Source organism: Cynocephalus volans, chromosome 3 (genome assembly GCF_027409185.1).
Source record: "Cynocephalus volans isolate mCynVol1 chromosome 3, mCynVol1.pri, whole genome shotgun sequence".
In the NCBI taxonomy this organism is placed as follows: Eukaryota; Metazoa; Chordata; class Mammalia; order Dermoptera; family Cynocephalidae; genus Cynocephalus; species Cynocephalus volans.
This window is the reverse complement of record NC_084462.1, coordinates 119,273,616-119,287,122: the sequence shown is the minus strand read 5'-3', so window position 1 is coordinate 119,287,122 and position 13,507 is coordinate 119,273,616. Positions and strand designations below refer to the sequence as shown.

The window sequence follows — 13,507 nt, the reverse complement described above, 5'->3', positions numbered from 1 at the left end:
GAGTTGCCGCCCCCGCCTCGACCACACACCCTCGGGCGCGCACCGCTCTTAACACACGGTCACTTTCCCCACGCCGCCTCCGCGCACCCACGCCCTCGGGCCCCCTCGCCTCACCGGGGAGCAGCCTCCGCACCGTCCGGACTTGTCCACGCGGGACGCGGAGGCCCAGGCTCAGCGGGACCGGCAGCCTCCGCGCGCCGCCGGGCTCATCTGCATACGCCCCGCCCTCGCGGTGACGTCCCCGCCGCTGCGGTCTCTCCCCCTGCCCGACGCCGGATCTGCTGAGGCCCGGGGCAGACCCGCGGGGACCTCGGGGTCGGGGTCGGGGTCGGGGTCGGGGTCGGGGCCGGTGGGCGCGCGGCGACGCGTCTGGCACCGGAGCGGGGAGAGGAGGCCTGGTGGCCCCGCCGCCCCGCAGTCGAGGCTCCCACCGCGGGGGCGGCTCCGGGCTCGGGTTTGGTCGCACCTTGAGGACTTTACATACTAATCGCAGAGTTTCCTCACCTATTTAACGTGGAGTTTGTTTTCGTTTTTGTTTTCGGTGGCTGGCCGGTGTGGGGAGCTGAACCCTTGACCTTGGTGTTAGCAGCACCACGCTCTAACCCAGTGAGTAACCGGCCAGCCCAGCGTGAAATTCTCGTGATCTCCGTTCGTGACTGTCTCCTTTCAGACCACGTAGTTACCTAATCTGTGATAGAAAAAGGGCAAATCGAACCGGACATCGAGGCAAGGCGTCCACTCACTGCGTAGGTGTGGGGGGGGGGGAGGTTGTTGAAGGGTCTCTGAAAATCAAGTGAGTAGAAATGCCACATGCCACATTTCCGTCCTAGGGGATTCGGTTGCCTCCTTCTCGCCGCGGGGACTTTGTCTTTTCCTCTTCCGTACAAGATGTTTTGTTCTCGAGGTCAGTGGGGGGTTAAAGGTTGGGCCAGTCGTGCCTCCTCCCCCGGTGTGAACAGAGTCAGAGACCTCTGCGAGTTCGTGGATGGTCGGTGCTGTGGAGCAAGACTAGGCAGGAGAGAAGACTAGACATTATAGGGTCAGGGTCAGGGAAGGCCTCCCTGGGGTTGTGTCTCCTCAGAGAGGGGAGAACGCCGACTGCGGCATCCTTCTTCATTGTTGGTTGTTTCAGGAACAGTTTCTTTTATCAGTGTGCATTTCCTAAAAACAAGGGATTCTCTTACATCCCTCCAGTACCATGATCAAAATCAAGAAATTGACGTCGATACAATGTTATTATCTACTCTGTAGACATTATTCCGTTTTCACCGATTGTCCCAAGAATGTCCTTGATAGCAAAGGAAAATTCAAAATCACGTGTTGCATTCAGTTGCCATGTCTCTTTAACCTACTTTTGTCTGAAACAGTTCCCAGGTCTTTCTTTGCATGTCATTACGTGGGCAATTTTGAAGACCACGGGCCAGTTATTTTGTAGAATGTCCCTCAAGTTTTGCTCTGTCCTATGTTTCCTCATAATTACAGTCAGGTATGCATTTTTGACAGGAACATTACTATTGGGAACATTAAGGTTTATAGTCTTGTTCAGGCTTCAGAGGCATTGCCAGGCCTCTGACCAAAGAATGACCGACCCTGCATAGGCTGTGTGCCAGACTCTCAGAAACTGTGTGGATAGCTGCTTGGTAACCATCACATAAGAAGGAAAGTAAGTCCTGGAGCTTCTTGGACCTTGGTGACCTGACCAGTTCCCAGGGCCGAAGAACCTCGCGAAGACTTGTGAGAAGAGATCCAAGCATTAATAAAATAACCACAGCTGCATGTTTGCACGCAGACTAATTTTGTCAGTCTGCGGCTGGGTGATAAAAGCGGGATTTCCCCAGACCGCTCTCTGAAGTCTCACCCGTGGAGTGGACGCACTGCCCGGGTGCGATCCCAGCTGAGACTCCAGATCGCTGTTCAGGGGACTTTCAGCGCTGCTTGGATCTGGATGTAGGTGTTTCCCCAATTTGGTGATGTAAACACTGTTTAATTCTTTTCTCTCTCTCTCTCTCTCTCTCTCTCTCTCTCTTCTTCTCCTCCTCCTTCTCCTCCTTCTTCCTTCTTCCTCTTCTTCTTTTTTAATATGCCTGCATAAGCTCGCTTTCTTTGCTTACTTGCTTATTGCTGTATGTTCATAAATATCATAAGCTGGCTTATTAGTGTGACAAGTGGTTTGTTTTACCAACGAATCCTTTGAACCCAAACGAAAGTAAAAACTTGGCAAACCGATTACACAGATGTTATGTATGTACGTTATGTATGTTATGACTTGCATCCTTCCAAAAGATATGTTGAAATTCTTAGCCCCAGTACCTATGAAATTGTCTTTATTTGGAAGTAGGATCGTTGCAGGTACCTTCAAGTTAAAATGAGGTCATTACAGTGAGCCCTAATCCTATATGACTGCTGTCCTATGAGAAGAAGAAAACACCATGTAAAGACAGAGCCACACAGGGAGAACACCATGTGATGACAGAGGTAAAGACTGCGGTGGTGCAGCCGTAGGCCACGGATTGGCAGCCACCACCGCCAGCTAGGAAGAAGCAAAGGAGGATTGTTGGGAAAAACAGGAAAATGCTCAGGGCCCCTCAGATGTTCAGAATCTGGCCGAGCACTTGCTGTAAATATCCTCACGTGTTCCTTGTTACTACTTAATGTAAATTGTGTATGGGCACCCAGGTGTCCAGGGTTGTGGACTTAAGTATAAAAGACTAACAGCTCTGATCCAGAGTGCTTCTCAGAACTCTCAGAGAAGCCGCTAGGACGGTTGCTCCTAGATCTGAATAAAACCCGTTCGTTTTTCTGTACCTATGGCTCCCAGAACCTTTTTTTTTTCTATTACCTAGCTCACAGACCTGCGTGCGGGGGGTCTGTGACCCAATCTGTGCAACAGACTCGAGGGGTCTGTAAGCCCTAGCTCTACAATTGGTGTAGTCAGCAGGATATCTGAGCAGGTACAGGAGCCAAAAGCCCCTTGCAGAGGGAGGAAGTGTGGCCACTCCTGACTGTGTTGTGCCCTCTGGCCACTTTCCTGTTGACCGGGATCTGATTGCTGCTTACTCTACTACAGGTCAGCATAGACCAGGCACTCCATGAAGCAGTGTGGCCTCGGAGAGCCCCTTGGGAGGGGGAGGAAACGTGGCTCTCCTTGAGTATATGGTGTCCGGTGGCCACTTTTCTGCTGACCGGAGCCTGGCTACTGCTCACTATGATACAAACTGATCGAGATTTAAAGAAGAAAGTAGAGCTGTTGGAAGCACGGATAATCTGTCTAGAGGATGACGGGCTGCGACTGGGCGCCCCTGCCTCTCACCCCCAGAAGAACGACAAACCCAGTGGTGAGTTGGAGGAGACTGCGTCTCCAGGCACGACCTGTTGTGCACCAGAAACTGAAACCTGAGCAGCCTATAGGACCAGGTGGACCACCGGAGGGTGAGCCACAGGTGACCGAATTCACTACCTGTGTCCCGTATACCCGGGTCGAATTAGTTTGATTTAGGGAGACAGTTCCGGAAGAAACAGGGCGAACCCCTAGCTGCTTGGCTGCTGTGGTTATGGGACCTAGGGTGGATGGTGTGGTGTGCTCTGGTGAGGAGATGGAAAGATTGGCCTCCATCACCGTGCACCCGTCCCTGAGGCAGCAGCTACAGAATAGCCGCAGATACGCACAAGGGCCAGGTAATCACTCCTTAATGGAATGGGTGAGTGCAGCTGCCCGGACCGTGTGGGCAAATGCTGGAGAACTGCCCGAGACTGTGAGTAAATGGCAAACATATACTGATCTGGTTCAAATAATTCGGGAGCTGGGGATGCGGCAGTCCATGTTTAACGTGAACACCCGTGGCCCGGACGATGAAAATTTTATAGGCAGCATGAGAGACATAGTGCTGCAAAATGCCCCGTCAACATCTTTTGGGTCACTGATGGCCATACTGGCCCCATACATTGGTCATCCTATACACCAAGTAACGACCATGACAGCCAGCCTGGGTGAAGTAGAGGAGAAGAGACAAGCAAAAGGGGTCCGGAAGGTGGCTAAGACCCAACCCCTAAGAAATGATCAGGATCTTATCCTGAGGGGACCAGGCAAGACGAGCCCCAAGCAGATGTGGCTTGACTTGCTTGCAGCAGGGGTCGATAGCAAGAAAATTGAGCGGCAGCCAAGTGTGGTCCTGTTTGCCTTGTGGCAGCAGTTACGCACGCCCTGAAGAGCGTTTCACCAAACATCCGGAAACAGGTAGCATAGTGCGCTCGGTGGACTTGAAGGATTTTTTGATTGCTTCTGAGGAGGTGGAAGAAATGTTCCAGTTTGATCAGGGAGCAGGCCAAGGTACTCGTCTTTTGAGGGCAGGCGAGGACCGGAGGCCTCACGTTGAATTGGCAATACACTGGTCAAGGACTAATGTGCAGCGTGTTTTGGCATTGGTAGGTACAGGCGCTGAATGTAGCCTGATATGTGGCGATCCAGATAAATTTCCAGGGGCCACAGTTTATATAGATGGATATGGAGGACATACTATTGAAGTCAAAGCTGTGTCACTGCCATTAAGCAAAGGATGATTGCCCCCTCATGTGTATACTGTATATATATCCCCAGTAGCTGAGTACACCTTGGGTATGGAGGTACTTTACGGTTTGCACCTGCAAACAACAGTTGGAGAGTTTCGGCTACGAATACAGACAATAAAGCCTGTGTTACGGGGATATGGTAAACACGACCCACAGGTGTCACCCCAGCCGAGACGTGTGGTTAATGTAAAGCAGTATCGCCTACCGGGAGGACATGCAGAGATAGGTACCACTATATTGGAGTTAGAAAAAGTTGGCATTCTTAGTCCAGTTCACAGCCCATCTAATGCTCCGGTATGGCCAGTGAAAAAACCCGATGGTACCTGGAGAATGACTGTAGACTATCGAGAACTAAACAAAGTAGTGCCTCCCTTGCATGCAGCCGTGCCTTCGGTTCACGACTTAAGGGATTAGCTGATGACTCAGCTGGGAACTTACCTTTATGTATTGGACCTTGCAAATGGTTTCTTCTCTATTCCAGTCTCGGCCGATAGCCAAGATCAGTTTGCCTTCACCCTGGGCAGGGAGGCAGTGGACCTTTCAAGTATTGCCCCAAGGTTGTCTGCATAGTCCAACCATCTGTCATGGTTTAGTGGCTGGGGACCTAGCCAAGTGGACAAAGGCCAGCACGATCACGGTGTCTCACTACATTGATGATGTGCTGTTAACCTCTGATTCTCTTACGGATTTAACCCAGGCAGCTCCAATGCTGCTAAGCCATTTGGAACAACGTGGGTGGGCCGTGAACATAGCCAAAGTACAAGGACCTGGGCTGTCAGTCAAATTCTTAGGCGTGGTCTGGTCGGGTAAGTCGAGGGTCATCCCAGAAGCTATTGTAGACAAGATGCAGGCATACCCTCGATCCACAACTATAGCTCAGCTACAGACATATTTGGGGCTTCTGGGGTATTGGAGAGCTTTTGTACCCCATGTGGCTCAAATGGCACGCCCTCTGTATGCATTAACAAAGAAAGGAGAAGGAGCCCCCTGGCATTGGACTGAGGAAGTAGAACAGGCTTACCGGGCTACAAAAAGAGCAGTACAGCAAGTATAGACTTTACAGGTGGCTGATCCAACTAAACCTTTTGAATTAGGTGTAAATATCACCCAAGAGGGGTGAGGATGGGGTTTGTGGCAGAGACAAGACTGATTCTGAACACCTGTAGGATTCTGGTCTCAGCTCTGAAAGGGTGCTGAAGTACGCTATTCTCTAATAGAAAAACAGCTAGCAGCTGTGTATTCTGCCTTGCAGGCCACTGAAGCTATCACAGGAACTGCCAAAGTCCTAGTAAGGACAACATATCTCATACTAGGTTGGCTGCACACGTGGGCAACCAAGCCTAAAACAGGTGTAGCTCAGACTCCCACTCTGTCTGAATGGGAAGCATATATAGAACAAAGGAGCACTGTGTCAACGAGTCCTCTGTCCAAAGAGTCGCAAGCTGTGCTAAGCCCAGTAGAGGTTGTGGAGGAAACTTTGACACAACCCTTACCCATGGAGGTGGAGGCTACACCTTTCCATGAGGAACAGGGAGGGACCTGTCACAGAACAAGCTTGGTATATAGATGGCTCTAGCATGGGACCCTCAGCATCATGGACAGCCGTTGCTGTCCAGCCCTTAACAGATACCATGTGGTGTGAAAATGGCACAGGGCAAAGCAGTCAATGGGCAGAATTGAGAGCTGTTTGGATGCTAATTAAAAAGTGAGCCTGGGCCATTAACCATCTGTACTGACAGCTGGGCTGTGTACAAAGGTTTAACCCTTTGGATTTCTCCTTGGAAATATCAACGGTGGATGGTAGGCCACCGACCCCTGTGGGGACAAGCCATGTGGCAAGAGTTACGGGAGTTGGGGCATGAGAAAGAAGTAACCCTTTTCCATGTCACAGGACGTTTCCCCCTAGCCAGTCCAGGAAATGACGAAGCCGATGCCTTGGCTAAGGTAAAATGGCTGGAGAGAGCCCCAGCTGCTGATGTAGCCCAGTGGCTACATCGACGAATGCAGCATGCTGGCAGCAAAACCATGTGGATGGTGGCTCAAAGATGGGCCTTGCCTATAAAATGGGAAGACGTAGTAAATGCCTGTCATGCTTGTCCAGTATGTGCTCGAGAGTCCACACCCCCAGTGGGTACCCCATATAGACGGGCAAATAGCTCGAGGAAGGGTGCCCCTGACTCGATGGCAAGTGGACTTTGTGGACTTTGTCGGACCCCTGCCAAGGTCAGAGAATTTCAGATACATCTTCACTGCTGCTGATACAGCTACTGGTCTTCTATTTGTATGGCCTTGTAAGGCTCCAGACCAGGTAAACACCGTGAAGGCACTGAATAGCCTTACGGCCATGTATGGCCGGCCTGTAGTCAGAGAGAGTGACAATGGAACCCACTTTACGGGACATGAGGTTCAGAAGTGGGCTTCCCCCTTGTCTGTTCAGTGGAAGTTACATATGCCATATCATCCCCAGGCAGCAGGGATGATTGAGCGATACCATGGTCTTTTAAAAAAGGGATTAAGGCTATCTGCCCAACCCCCATCCCTGAATGGGTGGTCACGGCGGTTATGGCCGACAGTCAGGACTCTAAATGAAAGACCCGGCAAGGGCGGGCCCTCACCAGAGGAAGCTCTGTTGCATAGGGCTGCATGCAGCACCTATACAGCTGCAAGTCACTACTAGAGATGAGCTTTTGAAGCCAGGATACGGCAAGAATGGAAATATTCTCTTACCGGCCCCAACCTGTTGACAACAGGGACAGACAGTACAATGGGAATGGCCTTGGAGAATAGAAGCCGCCCCCCGCCACCCCCCCCCCCCCCATATATGCTGGGTAGGCCTAATAGGGCCTTGGGGGAAAGGACTAGAAGAAGACTGCAAGTTTCACCTTGGGTGACAAGTACTTGGCCTCCTCAAGTAAAGGTAACATGGCCTGGAACAGATAAGCGCTCTATTCCAAAGGGCACATTTGTATTATCATTATAGCCAATTATGAGTTCCCCTATACTGTTACGTATAGAACCTACAGATCCAACAGTACTAGCAGACAATGTATGGTGTCATAAACCAGGTAGGATACCTATTCCTGCAACCGTCCTCTCCCAGGATGGCAAGCTAGCACGTATCTTACCAGAGGGGCGAGAACTCCCCCTATTGGTACCAATAACCCTTCTGTCTTTTCGCCCGTAGCGTTCTGGCTGCAGGCACCAGAGTCAATTGGATACAGACATACGTTCGTGTGACCAGTGTGTTGGCTTATTGAATATAAACTGAACTTCCTACCAATGATGACTACTAACCGGACATGTGCGGCTGATAATTGAAAGAACAAAACTACAGGACAAGCCTTAAAGCATAATTGGACAGACGATAGGTTGTATGAATGTAAGGGTCACTTATCCTTGCTAAGGGAACATCGCGGAAGATTCTGAACGCGTAGATTGTACGGCGAGGGACCCTGAAGGGGTGGATTGTTGGGGAAAACTAGGAAAATGGTCAGGGCCCCTCAGATGTTCAGAATCTTGCCGAGCATTGGCTGTAAATATCCTCAGGTGTTCCTTGTTACTACTTAATGTAAATCGTGTATGGGCACCCAGGTGTCCGGGGTTGTGGACTTAAGTACCAAAGACTAACAGCTCTGCTCCACAGTGCTTCTCAGAACTCTCAGAGAAGCCACTAGGACGGTTGCACCTAGATCTGAATAAAAAACCCATTCATTTTTCTATGCCCACGGCTCCCAGAACCTTTTTTCCCCCTATTACCTAGCTCACAGACCTGCGTGCGGAGGGTCTGTGACCCAATCTGTGCAACAGACTCGAGGGGTCTGTAAGCCCTAGCTTAACAAGGATTCTACCCAGTCTCAGAGGCAGCATGGCCCTGCCAACACCTTGATTTCAGACTTCTAGTCCCCAGAACTGTGAGAGAACTGCTGTTCAAAGCCACCCAGTTTGTGGTACTTTCTTACGGCAGCCCTAAGAAACCAATACAGCGTCCTCCTTTGGGCATCCCATGAGGAAGCACATGAAGTCAGTTTGTTCGATTATTGGTCCTTCTTTTTTTTTGGTGGGGGGGGGGGGGACCGGTAAGGGGATCGCAACCCTTGGCTTGGTGTCGTGCGCACCACGCTCAGCCAGTGAGCGCACCTGCCATCCCCTATATAGGATCCGCCGCTGCGCTCCCAGCGCTTGCACTCTCCCGAGTGAGCCACGGGGTCAGCCCCAATTATTGGTGGTCTTAACATTGATTACTTGGTGACAGTGGTGTATCAGCTGCTGTGTGACAAATCACCCCAAAGCTTGGTTAGTGACTTAAAACGACCATTTTATTTGCTTGGAATTCTTTGGATCGGGCAGTTCTGGGTGGGCTCAGCTAAGCAGTTCTGCAGGTCTCGGGTGGGATCACTTAACGCAGCTGCAGTCAGCTTGTGGGTCAGCTGGGGCCTGGTCAGTCGGGGGACCTAAGCTGACAGGGCTCATCTTCACTCCCTTGATTTCATCCTCCAGCAGGCTAACCCAGGCTTCTTCTCCTGGTGGTCTCAGGACAGCAAGTACGAGCAAGTCCCAATGAGCAAGTCTTTTACGATCTTCTGCTTGCATCACAGTTGCTAACGTTCCACTAGCCAAAGCAAGTCACGCAACCAAGTCCGCAGTCAATACGGGAGGACAGTGCAGAAGCACATGGGTAAATGGGGCCGGTACTGCAACCATCTACCACGGGAGGTATCCCCCATGTTTGCCCTTCGTAATCATTAAGTAATTTGTGGGAAGATAATTTGAGGACGTGTAAATATCCTGTTCCTCATCAAACTTTAACACTTTTAATAGTTAAAGCAGCCATCGATGACTCTTGCATTATGAGGATCAGATGTTGATTTTCTAATTCCATCACTCATTCTACCTGCATTAGATGGCATTCTGTTGTAAGGAAGAATTTTCCCCCCTTCCCTATGTATTATGAATATGGACTCACGGTTCTTACTTTATTCAATTGTTTATAATCTGTAGTGGATTGAATTATGTCCCCCCAAAACTCCCTGAAGCTCGAATTGTGTCCCCCAAGTTATATGTATTAGAAACTGTGACTGTTAGGAGGGTGGGAAATCCTATTATGGTAATTGAAAGGTGGAGCCTTGAAGAGGTGATTGGATTGGAGGACCGTGCTGTAGTGAATGGATTCAAAATGGTGGTCAGGGGTGTGGTTCTGAGGGCTTTAAAAGAGGACAGTCTGCCTTTTGCTCTCTCTGCTCTCTCTGCTTCCACCATCTTGCAATGTGAGACCCGTGGGTCACTGTTGCCACCACCAGATGGACTTTGGACTTCCCAGCCTCAGAAACGGTAAGCAGTAAAGGTCGTTCTTCTTCATAAATCATCCAGTTCCAAGTCTTTTGTTATAAGCAACAAAAACAGACGAACACATAATCGATAACTGTTCTTATTTTGATGTTCAAATTTTCTCAGATTGGGCCTATGAAAGCCCCTTCAAGTTGGCCCTGTGTCCTTTTGACATGTCCATATAATTTTCGGAACATTTCCTTATTTTCTGGCACAAGATGTTCCAGGATCAGGGCTGGCCGGTTAGCTCAGTTGGTTAGGGCACGATGTTGTAACGCCAAGGTAGAGGGTTCAGCGGATCCCCATACCGGTCAGCGGTCGGTCGAGAGAGAGGAGAGGGAGGGAGGGGGAGAGAGAGGAGAGGGAGGGGGAGGGGGAGGGAGGGCGGAGAGGAAGGGAGGGGGGAGAGGGAGGGGGGAGAGGGAGGGAGGGAGGGATGTTGTTCCAGGATCATCTTGTATCTTCCCTGACTCCCTGAAACCGGACATTTCTCCAAAGAGCCTTGGTTCTTTTTGGTGGGGAATGGCATTTAGAAACCAAGATGGGGGCACTAGGTAGGCTCATTGCTACTACAGTGTCTGTATTAGTCCGTTTCTGTTGCATATCAACAAAATACTGGGAACTGGGTGATTTGCAAAGAAAATGAAATTTATTGCTTACAGTTTCTGAGTCTGGGAAGTCCAAAGTCCAGGGAACACATTTGGTGAGGGTCTTGGCGGCGACAGTGACCCAGGGGTCTCACGTGGCAGAAGATGGCAGAGCAGAGAGAGGGACCGACTCTTCATGCTCCCCTTTTAAAACCCTTAGAACCATGCCCCTGCCCACCATTATTAATCCATTCACTTCGCCATGGTCCTATAATCACCTCTTCAAGGCCCCACCTTTCAGTTACTGTAGTAGGATTTCCCACCCTCTTAACACTGTCACAGTGGGGGTCAAGTTTTGGGGGACACTCAGTGCAAGGTGATGTCTTTGCTTCCGGGCCCCTTCAGTAGACAGAGCTGGGAGATACATAGCTATATCTACTATTCCAGTTATCACCTTAATGCTGCATGGTTCCTCCTTGCCCTCTCCTGTTCCATATTTGTATCTCCTTTCTCCAACAACATCCGTTTACTCATAACTACATAACCACAAAAAACAAACCTCCCTATATAGGACAGTTCAGTATGTGCAGTTCTTTTTCTCTTTACATTGCATGTAGTTAACGTACCGTGCTCAAAGGCCACTTTGGTTGTTCTTTTCTCTTTCCTACTTCAGTGTGGTTATGTTATTTGTATGAGATAGTTACGTTCGTTTGTTTGTTTATATTCAGTTTTAGGGTTCCCTCCCATTCTTAACTTTTTTGAAATATGTAAAACATTAACAGAGTTCCAAAAGTCAAAGTTACATAAAAAGGTACACTCAGAAAAGTGTCACTCTCTCCTTCCACTCTTGTTTCCACTTAGCCTAGTAGGTGATTTTATCGATTCTGGTTTATCAGTCTTGTATTTCTTTTTGCGCGTATATGTATACATATACACACGTATATATATATATACTTTTTCTTTTCTTTTCTTCTCCCCCCCCCCCAGCTAGCCGGTGTAGGTATGGAACCCTGGACCTTGGTGTTATCGGCACCATGCTGTTACCAAGTGAGCTAACCGGCCGGCTCCCTTGCATGTTTTCTTATTTCCACCTTTTTCTTAAACAAAGGGTAGTGACGAAGGAAAATGGCATCTAAAATAAGGTTGGGAGGCTATGTTAGCTTGAGCTTCAGGCACGTATCATCCGAGGGCATCCTGAACTCTCGAACTCTTGCAATCAATCACATCCAAAGACACCCTGAACTTTTAAACTTTTCTAATCAATCACAAGGGTCACAATCTCCCGGAAGAATAATGACCTATATCTGCCAACCGTCTGTCCGCGGACCATCTGTTGACTGGTATTTCACATACCTCCTGTCAAAATGAAGAATTTTTTTTTTTTTTTTTAAAGATGACGGGTAAGGGGATCCCAACCCTTGACTTGGTGTTGTCAGCACCACGCTCACCCAGTGAGCTAACCGGCCATCCCTATACGGGATCCGAACCCGTGGCCTTGGTGTTATCAGCACCACACTCTCCCGAGTGAGCCACAGGCCGGCCCAAAATGAAGAATTTCTAGGTGACGATCTTCTACTGCCGAGACGACTTGAAGATGCTGGCGCTCCCCCGCCCGCCGCCCGTCCCCCCCACCCCCCCCCGCGGCTGGCCCGGGCGAGGACCCAAACCCCGGGAGCCCGGTGTTACAAGGCTGTGCTCTACCCGAGCGAGCTAACCGGCCAGCCCTTACGCGAAGGATTTTGTAACCACCTCCCCTTCGGATTGGCCCTTTTTCCTTCCTAAGCCCAAGTTCTTTGTTTTTCGGGAGTACTTCTGGAGGGAGCTTTGGAAGTGCCTCCCGGGCCCGCAGGCCCTAAACTCTGAGCCAGACTCTTCGTGGTTTAGGCTGCGCCTCACTCCCCTTCCAGGCTCACAGCGGCATACTACACGTACTCTTCTTCATCTGATTGTTTCCCCTGTGCAGCACAGTCAGTGCGTCACACCTAGAGAAACCTAGAGGTCTAGCGAACCTGCCCGAGGCGCAGAAAATGTAAGCAAGCTGGGACCCCCAAGCCCGGGTTGACTAGCCGGAGACAGTGACCTCCCAATGCGGAAAAGGTCAGAAAAAGCGAGAAAATCAAAAGTACTAACTCTAAGCTCAAACTCCAAACTCCAAACTAATGCTCGTTTTAACTAGAAAAGTCAGAGTAGAGCTCTCCTACGTCCTCTCTAGGTTTGTCTCCCGGATCGGAAAGACACAGGAGCGAAGGGGACGTCACCACGAGGGCGGGGCGTATGCAGATGAGCCCGGCGGCGCGCGGAGGCTGCCGGTCCCGCTGAGCCTGGGCCTCCGCGTCCCGCGTGTGCAAGTCCGGACCGTGCGGAGGCTGCTCCCCGGAGCGGCGAGGGGCCACGAGGGGGCCCGAGGGCGTGGGTGCGCGGAGGCGGCGTGGGGAAAGTGACCGTGTGTTAAGAGCGAGGCGCGCCCGAGGGTGTGGGTCGAGGCGGGGGCAGCAACTCATACTTCCGTGGCAGGGGAACTGCCATGGTCACGAAGGCGGTCTTCTCACGGGGAAGGTTTTATCCATTGCACTGTGGATGTGCTGATCCCCCCGATTTCCCCAAACGTGGGAAGCTAGACTGTATAATTTGTGGTGTGGGGGACTGCGTTTGCGCTCTCTCCTGCCGTCTTCGGTTTGCTACAAGTACAACTTTTTCCTGAGGGTGCTGTGCTGCTTCTGGTTACCCCCACCAGCGAGCGCCGGCTCCTTTATCCTACCTTGTACTACAGCGGAGGTATGTGGACCGGCTTTGGGTGCCCCGACCGAAGAATCATCCCAGGTTTGCGCGTAGCGGCCTGTAAGCCCGACTTTCTCCAGGTTTGCGCGTCGCGGCTTGCGTTCATTGTTTCTGTAAGCCCGACTTTCTCCAGGTTTGCGCGTCGCGGCTTGCGTTCATTGTTTCTGTAAGCCCGACTTGTGTTCATTGTTTCTGTTAAGCCCGACTTTCCCTAGGCGGCTCTTAGGATCCGTCCCGAGGTGGGTGTGGTG

At 50.7% G+C, this 13,507-nt stretch overlaps 1 non-coding gene across 1 annotated transcript; it reads left to right on the top strand.

The window, feature by feature from the left end:
- Positions 1–12,977: 12,977 nt before the first annotated feature.
- Positions 12,978–13,142, top strand: LOC134374483 (U1 spliceosomal RNA). The gene has a single exon (XR_010023325.1). It is a non-coding gene; the product is annotated as a U1 spliceosomal RNA (small nuclear RNA).
- The last annotated feature ends 365 nt before the right edge of the window (positions 13,143–13,507 follow it).